At 45.1% G+C, this 19,803-nt stretch overlaps 1 protein-coding gene across 1 annotated transcript in view; it reads right to left on the bottom strand.

Moving 5' to 3' along the window:
• flrt2 (fibronectin leucine rich transmembrane protein 2) overlaps nt 1–18,674 on the bottom strand; it is a 32,405-nt gene extending 13,731 nt beyond the window's left edge. Inside the window, exon 1 of the mRNA XM_086100272.1 lies at nt 18,240–18,674. The gene's annotated coding sequence lies outside the window, so the exon portion shown is untranslated. The remainder of the gene's footprint in view (nt 1–18,239) is intronic.
• Between the last annotated feature and the right edge of the window lie 1,129 nt (nt 18,675–19,803).

Here is a 19,803-nt window from a genome sequence, read left to right as displayed (position 1 = left end):
CTCTTTTGATTTTCCATTTGGCTTCGCCCACGTTTCTTAATTTAGCACAAAGCAGATTAATTGCGCGGTCTACAAAAAGGGTAGGAACACGCCAGTGCACCTGTCTGCTCACACGTCACACGAAGATGAATGCGTCATCGATTTGGTCTGGAGCGGCTCCGTATAAAGGCCCGGTGCCCAGAATAACATCACTAAAACAATGGCAGAACTTGCCACTGACGCTGGCAACGGGCGTAATATGAAGGAATGAGAAACGTTGACCAAAGTGACACCTCGAATATCCTGCCAGGCGGCTGGATTGGGTTGTGATGTCAACACAGCGTGGTGGGGGAAGAAGCATGAAGGGGTCTTCTAAGTACTGACAGTGGTCATTTTTCAAGCTAGAAATAAAATGAGATATTAGGAGGTGGGCAGTTTGCCGACATCGTTTTTGGTCTTGCAATGAACACACACACACACGAGTTACAATGACAAAGGGCATGCGCTAACGTCTTAATGCTAAAATCTGAATGGATTGACATTCCTAGCAAGGCACTTGATGGAGTGGGCTTTGAAAAAAAAAAAAACATGTGGTTGCCTAATGGGGACTGATTCATTTGTAAGATCGAGACGTTTTTTTTAAAAAACTCATTTTGGGATTTGTCACTTTGCGTCGACTCAAGAGCTAAAGTAAAGCTTTTAAAAAGCGGTAATATCGGAAGTCACACTTTGGTCGTGACTGCTATGATCTGCATCAGAAACATATGAAAGTACAAGAAGTCCTCGCTGTATTTCATGCTTTTTTTTTTTTTCTTTTAATGCTGCTTCTTGAATTACCTTATAATGTCCGACACTAAGGGGAGGGTTCGTAAATCAGTTTAGTCGGACGGGCCTCGTTACAGGATCCTACTTCCTGTCCTGCTGCAGTGAACCAAATATCTCATATTGCGGTTTTGTCATGCGAATGCCCTTTCCTGAGCTTTGCCTGAAAACAGATGTGAAGTATCCAAACATCACCCCCCCTACTTAGGATGTGGTCGTGCTGTTTTTTTATTAAACGCATTCACGATGTATGTAATTTTGACACTAAACACCATTCGTCATAGCAAGTCGCTTGTTTGACACAAACCTTGTGGTACCGTCAAAGAATGAGAGCGCGGGCCAGTTGTGCCGCTTTCAACTGACAGTCACGGTGACGTGCGATGCTTAAACAAATAGACTGGAGGCAGAACATTGCACACGCTGTAACAGACGGGTTTGTATCTCGCCCTCTGAGAGTGGCTTTTTTTTTTTCCGCCCCCACCCCCACACACAGAGAACCTCTTTGTTCTCCCGCCGACCTTCATCCAGACACTTTTATTTGACGGCGAGGTGCGCCCCGCAACAGCCCATTGGAGCCGATGTCCCGATGCAGCCGCCAGGGAGGGTGATTACGACTGTCATAAAAAAGCCCCGACTCCATCTCCTTGGTGCATAACAGTAGGAAAACAATCGTGGGCACAAGTATAAAAATATGCAACCCGAATGACAAAAATTCCCCCGTCCTGTTATTCGACTGCGATGGCAACTCAGCGCTATGGGGAATTTCTCATGACGAGCTACTGTCCCCTGGGAATCTGATGTCTTTGAGGGGGAAGTCTTGAAATGCCTCCGAGAGGTAGTCGGAATGCGCAGGCTGCACATGGAAGCATTTTTAGACGCCTGCAATCGCTTGGCCACAAGAGAGATGCAAGATGAAACATTGCTCGGTGTCCTCTTCGATGTATCTCTTGGAAGGAAAGTGTTCACACATGTTTCCATTCCCACACTATCTCGCCATGCGCGCTCGCGGCTGCGCTCGGAGATGCAGGGTAGCAAGTGCCGTGTCACAGCAATGGCTTGTGTACAAACACGCCCCTGAGACTTGACTGGCTCGCATCCAGCTTTGCTGATACCTTAACAAGAAGAACTTGTTCTTATCAATGGGGAGCTTTATTTCTGCTGTAAACACACAAACGCGCCGCGGCACATGCGCTTCAAAGTGAAACATCAACCCACGCAAAGGACACAGACAGCCATCGTTTCGGTGCGGCGGCAGACACGGCGACAAATAATTGACGCGCGGGAAGGCAAATACAAGCGGGTATAACTAGCATACGGAGGTAAAGAGACCGATAAACAAAGACAAAAATATAGATTAAAGAGCATCATTAACTTAAGAAGCTTTTTTTTTTGGTGCACAATGTTTATACGTTTTGTTTGGGGGTATTCTGATTGCAACTGGCTCACATCGATAGTCGGCAGTCCCCTTGGACGATATCTGATACATGTTGGACCCTTCTGTGATTTCATTCATTACTCCCCCCCTGCCTTTTTTTCTCTGTGCCGCCATCATAGCAGCAAATACAAATCGTGCCACTTGGGGGGGGAATTGGAATCGATTCATTGGAACCAGTCGTTCATGTGCCGTCTTCATGGGTTACGACGTGCCACCTGTCGAGCTTGATAAAACCAAACAGCCCCCGCCACGATGCACAGCGATTGACAAAATTTGTGAGAAAATAAAAACCAGGATTTATAGCATCTCTCTCCCAGTGAAAAAGTGACTCATGAGCGCCATAGACAACACCGCCATGGCGATGACATTTTCAGAACGCCTCAACCGGAATGAGATCTGATTCAGCATAAGCGAGACTCTGATTAGGAGGTTGGAGGTTTCTGAAATTAGTCACGTCATTGTTTTGGACTCCTAACAATGTGGCTCCCTTAAACAGGGAGACGTGTTTAGGAGAAATTGACATTATCTGATTTGGGAGGGAATGTCTAACCTTGGAACTTGATGTGGGACAATCCCGAGTTTTGTTTTTCTTTTCTATAAGACATACAAATGAAAGAGGCACCAAGAAAAACACCATCATGGAAATGTGGTCCTATTTAGAATCCAGTCTGGCGAGGGTTCGTATTATTATTTTTCATGCACTGTACGTCTTTCTCTTTTATAAGTATTTCAACATGAAATCATTTATTTTTAAGAGCAAGTTCGAAGCAAAGTCACGATCGTTGCGAGACGTCACGTGGTTCTACTATCTTATATTGAGGTGTGTGGCACGGAAATGGTGCCTTATAAAGAGCAACCGGAGCGGCATTGGATTTGTCTCACTTCATAAAATAGCGGCAATATATCTTTGAGGAAGGGTGTTGCGATCCTCCACCATCCCGGTTTTGGCGCTACATGGCCGCAGATGATCTTGACCACAAAGTGATCTCCCTCCCCATCGGAATGCGTCTCCCTCCGGCTCTGAAATGTCACCAGTTTACGGATGTGCTTGCTCAGTATTTGCATGCATGGAATTACAGAGCCGGTTTTCTAACCTGTCATTTTTTTCCATAAATTTCCCGTACGAGTGACGCTCGGTGGCGGTGACGGCAAATAAAAGGTGCCGTTCAATGGGCTGTAAACATTCCGTACAACAGCTCCGCCATGGATTTGACTTTTATGAACCTTATAATTTCCCTTTCGTCGGTCATTGTCGACACCGTCAGAAAGGCAATAACCTTATTTACGGTTATCACAAGGCTTGTAGTGGCTACTTTGTTTTCTTGGAGTACATCATACGACAGATTGTTCTTTTCAGCTGTTGTGTACCACAAAAACACAAACAATATGACACAACCAGTTTATAACGTTTTATATGTAAAATTATGTTTCAAGAAATAATTTTTAAGTCTCCGACTTGAGAACAGGCCTCTGCCAAGGCCGACCATTCCAACATGGACGGCCACTCGCAATGAGCATGATCACCAATGAAACTAATTGCATGACGTTTCGTGTATTCGTTTTGTCTTTTGTAACTGATGCAAAAATCAACTCCTTGGCAGCAACCAGCAGAGACGTCTCAAAGAACGATAAAATGTCACTTATGGGAAGTGGAGCTAAATCCAAGCAGAACACGGCTCTGGCAAAACTGCTCCAGGCAACATTATTCTCTTCAACACAACGCTGGTGAAAAAAAATATATATATCGGCAACAATTCTCAATGTGTCCATCTCCGAAAAAAATAAATCACTCCAATGCATATCTTTCATCCACCTATTGACCGGTGGATCTTGAAGACCACTCGACTCGGCATTGCATTAATATGGAAAGAGGCGCTTACGAAAAGTCATCTCAGAATAAAAGCTTCTCATCTGTAGCAAATGCAACATTTTCTGGATGGATGAGAGATTAATTGGCTATGCATATGTGCTGAATAATAAGAGCGGCCCAGGGATAAATAATGATCGCAAGAGATGATATTGGTCACAGCAATGAATGGTGAAGCCATCCTCTTCACCCAAGTCAACACTCGGTGTACAGTTTTGTGCAAAATGCAGGTCCCGCTATTTAGCGGCACAGAGTTCAAACGCCGCATTGCTCACGGTGTGTGTCGTAATTACACAGAGGTAGGTCCCTGCGGAGGCTAGGTGTTAAATGTTTGTCTTCAAACAGATCATTATTCTTGGGAGGAAAAAAAAAAAAAGAGTAAAAGCCTGTAGCATGACTTCAGAACACTCGGGAGGCTTTTGCCGTGTGCTCAGACGCTGATCTTTGCCTTCCAGGCGAGACGCCTTCGTATCCAGAAGCAGTTTGCGCAGATCTCCAGCAATTCGATGATTTTCTCTCAGATGCACTGTAGCGCCCCCAACACCCACTCCAGCATTTGTGATCCTTTACGCGAAACGGCCATGTTTGCCATTTCAGCTGGAGTAATAGTACTTGTTAAAGATAAATACTTTCTTGTGGTTGTGGGTCGCAGAAGGTTCCGCTGACATGGACTAAACCCCGACCAATTAGAATTCACTTCAGATTTCGGAACTATCGAAAGCTGCGCTGTCAAACTCATTTTTGTGATGTCATGTTGTGTTCAACTGTCATAGTTTGTTCAATTATTGTTCGAGTGAGTGTAAAAAGGGGAGCAAAATGATTGCAAAATCTCAACGTCATTTATTACTGTCACGTTTTGCGTGATGGGAGTGCAGAGGACCCCAAAAAGCAGGGTGGATTCACCAAAATGTATTTAACAAAAATGCAAACAGGAATACACCGGAGAAACTAACTCAAAAACTCATTCAAATAAAGTCCAGCAAAATCACAAGAAATCAAAGCAGCAAAAACCAGACAGGAAGCAAAACGTGACACGTGCACACAGCAACAAACAAACAGCAACAATGACCCGACACTGAGGGGTCGGGCCTCAAGTGGCAACTAATGACACAATGACCAACAGGTGTGCAGCGGCAGGCGGAGCCCTACGGTGCCCCGTGTTGGCCACAAACAGAACCTTGACAATTACACATGACATTGACATTTCGGTACAGATTTTAGCAAGTTGACGCACATAATTTGCCACATAAAATGCCATGGCGGGCCGGATATGGCCCCCGGGCCTTGAGTTTAACAACGTGATCTAAAGTGATGCCAAGCAGATTGAAACTAAGAAACTAAAGAGAGTAAACAAAACATATCTGTCAATCTAATCTTTTCCTTTCCATTATTAAACATCCTTCTCGTTGCTAGTCTTGAGGGAAGTAATGAAGCGCATCATGAAATTATTTGAATGCTTGATCACCCAATTGCGCACTGCTTCTGAAGCGGTTGTTAATTGATTCATTTCATAGAGCACCAAAAGTTGGATCATCTATTTTGCTATGCAATTTTTTTTTTTTTTGCCATTCTAATCCACCAGTAACACAATACGCAAACATTGCCGTAATTTAGGACTAAATACCGTGGAGACCTGATGTGCATATTTTTCAATGAATAACTAAGCTTTCCATTTGCCGTAGAATACAGTACACAGAGCACGTTAAGATTTTTAAGTGCGCGAAAATACAAATACTGAAGGCGGCTCTTTAGTCTTCCAAATTAAAACATCTTTCAACCACAGACACAGCCCGGTTTGTGCAAAGACTTCAGCAACCGAGCCCTTAGCTGCAGCTCTCTTTTTTTTTTTTTTTTTTTTTGATGAGAAAATGAAGACGTTTGAACTTTTTTTTTGTATAAATTAGCCTCGCGCTTAGAAGTGGCGTCGACATCACCATTAGTTGTAACTTCTGCCGTTCGTGCTCATGCATTAATGTCCCATAATTGGGCTAAGAGGTTTTAAAACTACTGATACGGTCAAGGTAGAATATCTTTAGGATCGGTGATGCGATGTGATGTCCTTCCATTTGGCGATGAGCGGGATTTCAATGTAATCCTCCACATTTTTGTCCCATTGCTCCAAAGTGGACGCGGCTTATTGAATACGCCACCGTACGGAGCGGAGGAGAGATTATGTAGGAGAGTAATGGAGCTGTGGAGGACCGTTTACCTTGGCCCACACCTCCCTTACCTGGATAGTGAAGCCAATCTCTCACGACAACACATCCAAAAAAATGCAAGCAAAAGTGATTTCAATCTCAAATCTGAATGACCACGATTGGAAAACTAAATGGCTTTGTGGCTAACTTGTAAATGGTACTCCATTAACTGCAGGGTGATGTCAGGGGTAAAAAATAAATCAATTATCCTCGGTTCTGCTTTTTAAGACACGTTCGGGGACGTCCTGCGCCGGGGATAACTTCCTGCTAAGTGAGGGAAACCAAAAGAGGGAAATAATGACCATAATGAGGGGTTAAGTACATTCGCAATCGAAATCGTCTCTCCATAGTGTGTTTGGGCTTTTATGAAGGCAAATTGTGTGTGGTGCTTCTGAGGGAGGAAGAAATAAACTTAAAAAAATTCGGATTTCATTCCCCTCCCGTGAAACAGTTTAGTGATCTTGCATGTCAATAAGTAGGAGCACATAACTCTTGACACCCCCCGCCCCCTCCCCCACAAGTCAGCTTTGGCAGCACCCCTCCTCTTTGCATGCTCCAATTTCAGTGCGACAGAGGTGATCTTTCCTCTGGCTTCCTTTCGATGCAGACCGCTGGGCCGTTTACACTGCAGAGTGCGAATGAGGGATTTCTAATGACTCTGCTCTCTGATCGTCTTCCAGTCGCGGCCGAGGCCTCTCGCCAAGGACCTTCCAAATCGACGCAACTACTCATCAAGCGCTCCCATAATTCCGGGGCAAGAGCCTCTGAAACCAGGAAGCCCAACCATGTGAACAGTTCACAGATGGAGTTTGTGCCGTTTTTATTCTTATTTTTTTTTCCAAATTGGGATTTTATTATTATAGCATTCCTTTTTCACATGAACACATGATCTTGATTGCTGTGGGGAGATGAATATTTATGAGGACATCTTTTTATGGAAACATGTTTAACAGGCTGAGGAACAGCTTTCGCAAAAATCCGCCATGTTTTTATATTTTATTAATGCAAATGCGTCCACGAGTAGGAAGTCCCGTGTCAAAAATGCAATATGAATAAAATCAATTCATTATCCTCTATAATTGGGTTATTAATGGCAAAGTCTCGTTGCGGTTTAAAGGAACCTCAATATTTTGTGTGTGTGTTTTTTTATTTGGTACTTGCAAGTGAGAAGGATGTCTTCAATCCTTTCCCGACAACTTCACTCATAAAAAAAAATTAATCATGATCCCGTGAATTTGTGCCTCCCGTGACTCCCCCAAAACCCCAAATGCCAGTCAGTTCGGTTCAAATTTGTGAATACATTTCATGTCCCAGTGTCTCTTTATATACACATTATACAGTATACTGTATATATATATATATATATATATATATTAAAGGCAGACCTCTCTAGTAGATGAGCAGGGCCGCACATCAAAAAATGTTGGTGTGGTTCTCAAAGAAGCATATCAGAGGTTGTTTCCGGGTGCTCATTTTTTTTCCCCCCCAAACCACCGACCTCGCCGGCAGTGACTATTTTCGGATGAATCAGTTTCCCAAGATCTTGAAACGCTCAATGGATTCTCAATGCTGTCATGGATTTATTCGGCGACGTCGAACAGTGAATAGTTGCTCATGACTCCGCAGGAAAGTAAAACGGAAGGTTTCCGTGCAAAATGACCCACACCTTGGAATCGGAAGTAAACGCGTTGCTCATGTGCCCGCAGGGTTGAAATGGAAACCTGTGCCGGAATAGTGGCACGCACTCAAAGAGAGACGTTTTGTGGCCTTGCATTTGATTAGGTAAAGCAATGGAAACAATGTTTTATTTCTGTATCTCTCCCTCTGACACGTCCTCGGGGCCACGATGAGTACTTGTCAGGCTGAGCACGCGGAACTAGATATGGCTCTACTTCAGCGTGTCAAGTTGCTTTCTCATCTAGCATATTTTCTCACGGTTAGCAAATTAGAAAAAAAACAAACAAAAACATGCCGCACACATGCAGATACGGAATGTCTGACCTTCAGAGCGAAAATTAAAGGCATAAGAGATGATTTCTCTTTTTGTGACCTCCCCTGGGTCAAATCGTTTCAAAACAGACCTCACATATTCGTCTGTCTGACCTTACAACAAGCGATCACTCGGTTGATGTGGTAATCCAGATTGCTTTTCGTCATTTTTGTTGTGATTGTTTTTGTTGTTGCATTAATACCCAGCTGAGCGGCGACAAGCCTTGTTTGCTCGCACCGCAGGTGGCATCGGGGACATTGCTTTCCCTCGGCGCCACGACAGAGGAGCAAATGTGAGCGCTGCATCCAGACATAACCGAATAAAGGCTTCCCGGGGAGGCGGCGGCGCAAGCGGAACCGCGCGTGAGACCTAATAAGACTCCGACCCGCAGCAATGTTAACTGGAACAAAACGAGGCCTCCGCATATGATCACTTACACAGGTAATTCGGTCTCTGCCTGGCCCGAATGACTGTTGGCGCACGTTCCTAATCCTGCATTGCTTGATCCATTTACAAGAAGAAAATAGAGTGAGAGAATGTCATTTTGAAATTCAGCAAATGTCTAAGTTGTCGCGTCTGCACGCACAGCTCATTTAAAATATTGAACAGCCTGCTTTTTGTTCCAAGGCACCCCGACCTCGTAAGAAAGAAAAACAAAAACAAAGCAAAAGAGACCGAAAAGTAGATGAGAAAGATTTTGTTTTCTGGCCGAGTTTTCTGGCCGTCACGTAACAGAGTGCATGTTTTATTGGGCGACGGACAAATCAAGAATGGCACGGCTACGTGTGGGAAGGCAGACAGTGGTCTAAAAGCCTCCATCCATCCTTGAGTCATGTTTCACCGAGGAGCATCGGGTCTTCCTTTAATGTGCACCAGATGCCCTTGCAAGGGGGTTGGCGGGGGGGGGGGGGGGGTGAACCCCGTCCCTGCCTGCACCTCCACTGAACAAAAGAACACCAAGCCCCGATAATATAATTGATTTCGGAGTTGTGTGAATGCATTCTGTTCTGCTTGCCATCTTTTATTTCCACGTGCGGCTTTGATCAAAAGCCTCGACGACTCCTCAGCTCGCGATGCGGGATGCGATGTACAAGGGGACATATATGCGTAAACCTCGGCTGACACGTCGTTTCGTCTGATGTGGCATTTTCAAACAGATGCCCCGGCTTCCCGTTCTTGTTGGGGATATTAAATTTCAACGTGTCTGTTCATGACTTCCCCGCACAAACAAACACCACCACCACTTGATATCCTTGTCTATCACCCCCCTGAAGCAAGATGTCGTCTGATTTAAGAGGCCAGGACCTTTCCCATATGCTCGTACTTTGTATATGTTCCTTTTTTTAAATTTTTTAATGAAATCATCATCACGCGCCCCACCAAAAACATTTGGGCTTTCAAGCTCAGGCTCACACGGCCATTAAAAGTCATTCAGTGGCAGCCATTTTTGATTGTTTTCAGAGCGTGCGCTCAAGACCGCGCCGTGCCTCCGGAAGTACAACAATGTACGAGGCTTATCGGTCGCGTTGCTAAGCAATGGGGGGGGAATCCCACGTGGTACATTTTGTTCGTATGCAACATTGGCTTCCCATGGTTCGTTGTCACGAAGGCCTTTTCACTATTTTGTGGGGAAAATCCGGTTGTTATAATGAAGTTTCCGTCATAAACTTGTTCGTTGTAAGCAAAAATTCGGCAAATGGCAAATGAATGACGTGAAGTCTAGAGCAGTGAAAACATTGTTGAAACGAGGTCCGATTGTATAAGCTTTAATTTTAATTCTTTCTCTGTGGGATTAAACAGGTCCTAAAAATCACCCCCCAACTTTCCAGTGAAGAAGAAACGAAAAGAAAAAAAATGAGGGAGAGATAAATTATTCCTCTGATGTGGAAACTCGGGTATCACGGTAGAACATGTGGCTAGCGTTTCTGCCGGCAGTCAAAATGAACCAGGTTTAAACCTTGGCTCGGCTTTATGTATCACATTTGTAGTTCTCCTCGGGGTTGGCTCGGTTTTCTCCACAAACATGCCTGGCTGCAGCATTAGGAATCGCAAAAGTTGTGAATGCGAGTGAGTCTGTGAGTGTCCATATTTGCCTCGTGATTGATTGGCAAAGGCGCATTTGACACGGTGCACCACAGCGCCGTTCGAGCTCGGACCACCGCCGCTGCTTGACATCAAAATTCACCAATGGGCAACATAGACGCCCCCCCCCCCCCCTCACCCCCTGCGTCTGACCTGACGAGCTGCAAAACCGCAGCCAAAGCAGCGACCATCAAATACATGATGCTAGGTTGCATGCCCATATTTTATTGCATGGTATTATTCAATAAGAAAAATCATTCTTGACGGCGGCCCGCGGTTTAACGTGGAGCCTCCTTCAAAATCAATTAGAGACGAAAGTGAACGCAACATTTCATCATTTCTGTCTTGTTGACGCCCGATCGAAAGCACATGCCGCTTGGACATTGGCGCAAGCGCGCCTTTTCATCTTTTCAGATCTGGGCATGAAATTAAACTGGAATAAAGCTTAAAAACACTCCAGTCCAGGCCTTTGACTAATTTGAAGAATAATGCGCTCTTTCGACAGCGTGTCCCATTATTTGCTTCATTTAACTAATTGGAATTTAAATGACACAGCCCGCACGGTCAATTGATGTCTTAGAAAGGGACGAGTACAGAGGCACGTTTTACAGCGCCCGTGTCAACTACGTACAAGAAACTTTTCTCATTGCAGATTCTAATTTCCCGGCGTTGCAACAAGTGCTCATTTCGTGCTAATATAATGAATGCCAACCTAGTACATGTGCACGTGTTAGTGCAGCTTGATGTGATTAATTGGTATTTGCCCGAGTTTGGGCGTGACCGGATGAATTCTTGCCATGAACCCTGACCAAACACAGGACGCGCTGACATCTTCTGCGAGAGAAAGCGCATTCCCTGAAATTCAGAGGCCCGCGCTGGCTGGAGACAATTGTAAATACGGCCGTAAATGCACACAAATGAAATGGACAAGCCAATAGCATTCCTGGAGGAATAGAGTCGGGCTTGTAAAAGGGTTAGGAGGCAGAAGAAAAAGAAACGATCTTAAACGATCACAGCCAGTCATATGTGGAAGGGGGCGTGGCCAACCAGTGCACAGTGCAGCTCTCGCTGCAGGCCAGGTCTGCTCGAAGGTCATGTGAAAGTGGAATGTGGTTCAGCCGGATACTTGCCTGTGGCTACGTTCAGTCAAGAAAGCTTATTTTTCCTCAAACAAAGAGAAAACTGTATGCCACCTGGGAGAGATTATTCATTTCTGCATGAATATAGCGCTGATTATTTGGAATAATTTGATCTTGAAACATGTGTCAGCGTGTTGCCAGTGGGCAGAATTTTATTTTATTTTTCTCTCATTTAAACTCATATTGTTTCAGCCAAGTTCAGTAGGTACAAAGAGAGTGGGTGGGCGGCGGGGCTGGACAAGCAATTACTGTATAATTACCGTGAATCTTTGGAGACAGAAGGAATGCATCACTCGGCGTGCACCTGATAGCAAGCAACGTGATCAAATGAAGGGTGTAGTGTGCAAGAGCCTTGACGCCCAAGAAATGGCCACACACACACACACACAAGAAACAAAAAAGTGGCAGTTTGACCGACAGTTTTATCAGACATAAATCGAGTAACACTTTGTGCTCAAGTGTTACATAATAAATACAATTATATTTTACCTCATATGAACACTCTTTTTTTCATATCATCCAGAGACTAAAATCTATTAAAGAAGAGGCTTAAGCAAAAACAGGATGCGCGGAGAGTTGCGTAATGCCTTTGTGGTGTTTAGTTTCGAATTGAAGTTTTGTTTGGGTATTGCAGCGGTAACTCAAAAGATGATGTCATCCTGTCTGGTGAGGAAAAAGGAGTGTCAAACAAAGGCCAGACAGAGTGGCTTCAAACGGGAGGAAAGGACAAAAATGACGACGATGTCTTATGTTTACACTGACGAAAAAAGATTTTGGATGATCGCGATTGGAACCGGAGCCTTTTTAATCAAATGCGATGGCAAGAAATAACTGCGAGTTATGCTGCCGGTGCGGTGAAATTTGATTCAAATCAAATTTCCGAGTGAGCCGACATATCTCAATCTGATTTACAACCGTCTTTTACGTCACTCGCAAGATATAACCGAGAACACATGAGGGTGAGAGCAAAGCTAACCGCCGTACCGCGAAGGAAACGTTCTGCAGATCAGATGGTGAATTAGTTAGGCCTCAATTGTGCCGTGGTACGGGGGTGCTTTTAAAAATAGATTCAAGATGACAATAGTATTCATAATGCATTAATTGCTCTCTCCAATGATGCGTGCTCAACAAAATACAATGACGTCCACAACACACGTCAGCAGAGTGCAGAATGGACATTGTGGCCCATGACAACACATGCGCCACAACTTAGACCTGCTTTCACCTCTCGTAAAGTCTGATCTGCTTTCCGTCACAAAAGTATCAGGTGAGCCGGGAAGGCGTGTCATAGAAAACCGGATGCCCAGCCAGGCGTAGCACGGTGAACGAGGTTTGCTCCAGGACACCAAACTGGAACCACTCATGTTCAAGAGTGTGCGAAAGATTTCGACGAATCGTTGTGAGGTCGGGCATGGACAAAAGAGCGTCAAATGAAATGTCACATTAGGCTCCGTATCACAAAGGATTTTCCTTAAATTCTCTGAACACGAAAACAAAACGTACGCAGCCGGTCGAGTCGCAGCTGTTCTCCACTACCATGAACGGGATAAGCGCCGCATCGAAAAGACACGGATGGCCAAAATGGAGACAGGTGCAGGTTACGCGCCCCTCGCAAAGTGCGTTATTTGCTCCTCATTTCGGATGGTCTGGCCTTGGTGTCGGTCTGAGCTTTACGGAGTTCCACTTCAGTCGGGATTATAGTCGAAGGCAAAGCAAATAAAAAGATATCACTTAAGTTTATCTGACTTCTCTCTTGGATAAGCGTCGGCCTGCCTGCAAAAATCACGTCACGTAAAAAACTTGAACCTCAACCGTTTGTACCACTGAAACATGTCTGGGCACATTAATCCACCTCGTCGTCTCGGAGGCATCTTTTGATTTGATGCGAGTGCGTGAGAGGATACATCGTCCATCTTCTCATCCTATCAATGTGTTCCGACGCGAGTTCTGTTCTGGAAACATGTAACACGAGTCAGCGAATGCATTAGTCGCGCGGCAGTCATGCTGACGGGCTACGAACTTTGCTTGTAAATGACAATTTGAAAAAAGGACTTACGGCAAAAGATGAGATCCGAGAGACAAATTGTGTTTTTATGAGGTGTGAAGGAGACGGGGGGGGGGGGGGGGGGGGGGGGGGGGAAGATGAGGACAGAGGCTGGTGCGGAATCCAAAATGTGGCGGAGTGATGGAGTCGGCTAAAAGTTCAGCGCGGTCGGAGCAGAGAAATCAAGGAGCTCGGCTCCAAGTCGTGCGCGGCACTCCTGCCGGCAGCTGGTCTGGAGAGAGCTCACCGGGGCTTTTCGGGCCTCTTTCAGCAGGCTCCAAAGCAAACACGAATGGCCGCGCTCACAGCCAATAAAACTTGCATGTCAACCCTCCGCCGTCAGACTTCACTCCGCACTACTTCAGCGAATGCTTTCAAACGCGCTCTTCTAGCTACTGCGATCTTTTTTTTTTTTTCTTTTGAATGATCTGTGAAATTACAACTTCCTCTACGGCCTCGGCCTCTGTTCGAGGTCGTCTCGCGTGACGCTAACGGTCCGGTTCACCGAGACGCACTCCTGCGTCAAAACCCCCAAAGATATTTGAAAAGACCGTGCCTGTGAAATGATTCTCAACGACAAGCTTGCTGTCTGATAAACAACTTATGAGCTCGCTCCGGTCGAGCGTCTCCGGCCGGCCTTCGAACTTGCGACGGTATGCAAAGGGCGTGGCTTGCCAAGAATAGCAGTGGGATCCATAATAAGACCTCTTTCATAGGCCAGATGTGATGGCAAGATTGTTCAAACGCAGAGACAAGTCGTTCATACAATACCCTGTCATCATTTCCACGCCACGGAGACACGGAGACATGAGGAATAACTGACTGGGTGCTCACCTATGAGTTCATCGTGCCGGTAAAGTCCCTTGCATGGAGACGAAAATGATCCTCAAGGCAAACAGTTTCCGTTTCACTTCAATCTAATTGCAGCACTTCAAGGGGAACATTTGAGTCCACTTAAATGAATGATAACAGACCGTGTTTCGTGCTTATACTCCTGAGCAAAACAGATTCATTCACTCAAGTTGATTATTATTGACGGTTTGACAGGAGTATGGTGCAAGGTGCGCTTTTTGGGGGGGGGGGGGGGATATGGATAAAAGTTCACAAATGATTATTTTTTTAAAAAAGTAGTACTTTGGCGCACATCCAAATAGTTATCGTTTGCTCTCCATGGCCGTGTGAGTCGCCTTTGCCGATTTCGTAACCACCACTGAAACTTGGCAGATCATCCCCGGTATCATTTTCTCGATCAAATCGATGTTTCATTTGGACACAGCTCCTTTTTCACTTTTTACAAAAGCCCAAAAAAAAAAAAAAAGGTTACATTGAACCGTACTTTGCAAGGGAACATTTGTGTTATATGCAGCCCTGCCGCAGGACGTCTGACTCCACGTCACGGGCCCGTTTCCATAAAATATAGCAACAATCAGCAGCAATCAAAATCACCGATTGTTTCATCACCAGGTATTGACTCGTCACGCTGGGCACGGGTTCCTCCTCCTCATCAGTCAACCGCTTCCAAGCCTTTGTCGCTCTATTCGGGTTTTTATTCTCGGTTTTAAGTCCGCGCGAATGGCGAAGTCTTTGTGTGCATCTGGCACGTTTGAGTCATTGGTGACTTTTTTTCCAGTTTGAGCGCACAAAGAGGGCACGGATGGTCGCGAGTGGGAGACGAGGCTTGTCGGATGAAAACGACAGGAGCTCGAATTCCCGGCGGAACGGGAGGTGCTGGATTTCTCTGCCTTTTAAGGCAGCGTCCTTCTGTTTTCGACATGTTCTTCTCGTCTCGCGTTCACGATGACTCGAATCTAATGATCGGAGCCGAAATAGCCGGCTATTACCTTCCCCAAAATATACACCCAACGCGTTCTTTCGCAAGGGCTGAATTGTGTTTGTTTTAAAAGCGGCGGTAGGAATTCTGCTGCTTCTGCACCGTCGGCAGAACGCTCGGCCTCGCATATTTATACATGCGCATAAAACATTCACTTTTTTCTTTTCAGACACTTAACTCCAATTAACCCTCATTCTTCTATTTGCCTATAATGACATTATTGCTGGTATTTTGAAATGATATGTATTTTTTTTTCTAGGTCCCTGTGGTACATGTGGAGAAAAAAAAAAAATGAGAACAAGCTTCTCCTTGTGCTGGATTCCCCAGTCGGCCTTGGACCAGTCTCTACTCTGCCCAGTCACCCCCTCCTCACCCTCGCAATACTCCTCGACTTGTTCGCCGCTCTGCTATTGCCTGACTACATCTCTGAGTTCAGTCTTCGGGGTCATGTCCAGCGCCAGACAATGTCTGATTCATGCCTTCAGACCTCAGCTGAGTCAAAACTACTTCGGCTTTGGCCCGCTTGCCGGATTCAGCATCATCCACGGAGGCTGACAAAGATACACTTTTTTTTTTCCTTTCGCAAATGCCTAAGTGAAGCATGCCTGCGCTTTTCTCTCAATTTGTTCATCTTTTTTTTTTTTTTACATATTGGTTCCGAAAGTTTCAAAGAGTAGTTGGACACTTTCAATGACTTCAAAAGTTCCATTTGACTGGTTACACAAAGCAAATCCTGTGCTTTCAAAATAGTTTTTGTTAATTATTTGCTTGAAAATTAGATTTGCAAAACACGACCATGTGAAGAATTCTAAATGCAGGCGAGGCTAAATCAAAGACGATCTGTCAAAGAGATGAAACGTAAAGGGGCAGCCGGTGTCTACATGAAAGACCAAAGTCATGGATGATGTTTTTCGTCTTTCATACTCGTCTGATGTGACGACTGGTCCTTTTGATCCCTCAGGCAATAACCCTGCAATGACTTAAGTGGAAGTTTGAAATGAATCATCAGAGCGCATCACGAAAGCTATTACTAGGACGGGTACTTATAATGTGACGGGATTTTGAATTTCCCCATTTTTCCGTGAACGTCATTTGATTTGAGGTTGCTTGGCATGATAACTAACAGAGGGTGAGAGCCTGCCAAAAGCGAATTCTAATTCAAAGAATCCGCTCAACAACACACAATGGACGCAAAGCTCATCCTGGCCTTTGTGATCTCGGATTCCAAATGACCCCGGAGTCAAACCCAAATCGCATATACACTTCAAGGTACATTCTTCACAGATTCTCAAGGGGGGGGGGGGGGGGGCAGCTCTTTTCAAATGAGATGAGCGATTTGAAGTCATTGGCCGATTAGTGGCAAAAATAATAATAACTTCATAAATGAGAGGTTGAGCGACCATCACAACTGTTTGCACTCCAGGATATAAATTTCAATCGAGCACCTGGAACGTTGATTAATTCCACACTGCGATCGCATTTGTCAACAAAAACAAACTGCATAAGTTAGTTCAGTCCGAGGACGCTTGATCTCCTTGAAGCGGAATACGCTCAACGGTCACAGCTTACTTTTTGCTGATGATCTATTTTTTTTTTTTTTTTTTTTGCCAAAACAACGATTTTCCAATTATTTTTTAATGAGATATTTTATTTTTATTTTTGGATAAGTATTACCCGGCTAAAAGCCACGTGCGTGTCCATAAAAGCCCTCAGTGACCTCAACGCATTCATTAAGGTGTTGAGGTTATGAGTTGTTGACGACAACGTTGTGTGTTGCTCTTCTCTGTCCGCTGGGATGTTGACTCATTAATCACGTCCATTGGCAGCGCGGTGAGTAAATTTCGTGAATAGGCTTTGGAAATCGGAGGTTATTGGGGCACCTCTCCCTGGCGAAGAATAAAAAAAAAAAAAAAGCTTTTGATCAAAGTTATTTCCCGAGAAGAATTGTGTGTTTATCAGCAAGAGCAACGGAGCACTTCACGGCCATTTAAATAATGAGACCATCGCAAGATAATTGCCGCCGTTTCACCTCAGACATTTTAAAGTTATAGCGTGAAAATGCTCGCAATTACTTCAAATTGTTTTCCGCGTCGAGAGGAAACGGTGACAGATTTACGGATCGAAACTTGAAATCCCTCCAGATTAATATTACTGGTGTTATTTATTTATTTTGGCGGGGGTTTATAACCACCGTGAAAGGATGCGAATATTCTCGTATGCCTTGTAAAACGGTGCGCGCTCAACCTTTTATATTTTAGGCCACTTATTAAAATCATCAGTAAGTGTTTTAAAGCGAGCTTCAGAGAGACGTCAAAAAAAAATAAAAAATGGCTGACAAGTGCAGCGGGTCACTAAACAACAGGCAGGGAGCAGGAAAGAAACAAGGCAATCCTGAATAATGCATGAAATAAAAAGGTCCCACTTTGAAGCTTGAAGTTGGAGCTGGCTCACCCCCCCCCCCTCCTCTCTGTCTCTCAACTTTTCACACTTCCTTCAGACATCCTCCCAAATCAGCAGGCGAGTAAGACTGATTGGTTTAATTAGGTGCGCTGTGATTAATTGGGAGCGCTCATCAATATGGATCCCGAGATGGAAGACGATGAGCATTTGAACGATTCTACACGTATTTTGCGACGTCGGTCAAAATATTTGTCAGGGATCTCACAATGACACGGTTACTGGAATTAAACACACCACAAAGTAGTACATACTCCTTGACAGCGTCAATCAAAAAAAAAATTGTGTTTTTGATACAACTATTGCATTTCATGTCATTCGGATTGTGCATGTGTTTTTTTTGCAAGGCATTTTAACTGCAAACACTGCAAGGCATTTTAAAGAGGGACACTTACCGTCTTTGGATAAGTTGTGGTCAAAGCGGAGAGGAAGAGTGGCAAACAAGCTCACCGGGTCACCCTCGCTTCCCGGGACGGCTCCCACATATGAGGTCGTTAAATTTTAAGCACATAAGGGAGGGCGGCCGGCTTGCTCGCGCGTGTCAAGAGCAAAATGAAGGGAGCAGTCAGTCAAGCCACGGAAGGGAAAGGAGGCAGACAGACAGCGAGCAAAGACGGCTTCTTCTCCGTCCTCCTCGCCGTCGCTCATGTAACTTAACCCCCGAGGTGCCTTGGCCAGCAGACACAAACAGAACCAGTTCCAGACCTGTCCTACACCTCTCCCTCTTTTTTTCCCCCCCGCACTCTCCGTTTTCTCTTCCAACTACATTTTTTTTTTGGTATCATTTAACTCCTGAAAATGTGCGGGCCAGCGATGAGCTCACAGCGGGCTCGGGTTTCAGAGCTGTACTGGAATGCGAGGGCAGCCACACAGAGCGGCAGAGGTGCTGCCGAGGTCAAAGGCTAGCGGGCTAGTGTGCGGGAACACAGTCAAGAGGGGTCCGTCTCATGGGGTGTCAGCCTTGTAAGGTGGTTTTGCTGGCTATGTGTCTTCGAGGCATGAGGGGGGGGGGGGGGGGGTGTAATGGGGGCTTCGTCTGAGGGGCCCGCAATGCCGAGAACAAAACAGGAGTTAAAGGGGTCACAGACAGCGGATGTCGCGGGGCCAAAGAACATTTGACGGCACTCGGGGCTGTGGACTTGAGGAACAGTTCTGGACACTTAGAATTCCCCTAAGTGCCGGATTTATTGCTCACTCGGCGTTTCGGTTCTTTGCCTCAAGGAAAAGGTCTTTTATGAAAGTGAGCACTCGTCTTGGAAGCTAACGTACTTGATTCTGTGTACACAAACAGACGTGTGCCGTACAAGCTCTTGAGTTAAAAGTCCCCTGACGTCAATTCCTCTGAAAGGAAGCGGGGCTGGAAAGTTGAACAACACCGTGAGTCGGGAATGATATATATCAAGTAAGATTTCCGCACGTTGCCATCGCCGAACCTCATTTCGGCCACGATAAAATGACTGTTTTTCTTTTTCGTTGGAGTTTTTTTTTCGCCACACGCAAGATTCCGAAAGATTAGCCGCTGTCATGCGTGACGCTACGCAAGACATCGCCTTATATTGTATTACACCTCGGCATACTTTAGTTCAGTGAGCATTTAAGGATTAACTCCGAACGTCTGTTTTGCCTTTTCTTTCACCTTTTTTTTTGCGACAGTTATCCCAAAAGAAGGTCCAGTGTCAACAAGCGGTGTTATGAGAAGAACTTGAGAAGGGATGAATAAACCCCCACGAGTCATGGCAGATCGGGACCAAGTCCTGCTGCAAATAGCATGAATGATTTTCAAGTAAATGACACCAACCCCCACCCTTTACCCCCCCAAAAATATATTTTTTCCTATATCAACAGATTAAAAATGGGTTATGCACTTTAAACTCTTCTTACAGCCTTTACACAAAACGACTTACTGATTGCTTGATTCTGAGCAAAGAGAATGCATCAGAAGTCCCCGTGTGTGTCACC

The sequence above is a fragment of the Hippocampus guttulatus genome, chromosome 20 (assembly GCF_054856545.1).
Source record: "Hippocampus guttulatus isolate MCC_2025c chromosome 20, RoL_Hgut_1.0, whole genome shotgun sequence".
NCBI classification, from domain to species: Eukaryota; Metazoa; Chordata; class Actinopteri; order Syngnathiformes; family Syngnathidae; genus Hippocampus; species Hippocampus guttulatus.
The sequence above is the reverse complement of the archived record's forward strand: the minus strand, read 5'-3'. Positions and strand labels throughout refer to the sequence as shown.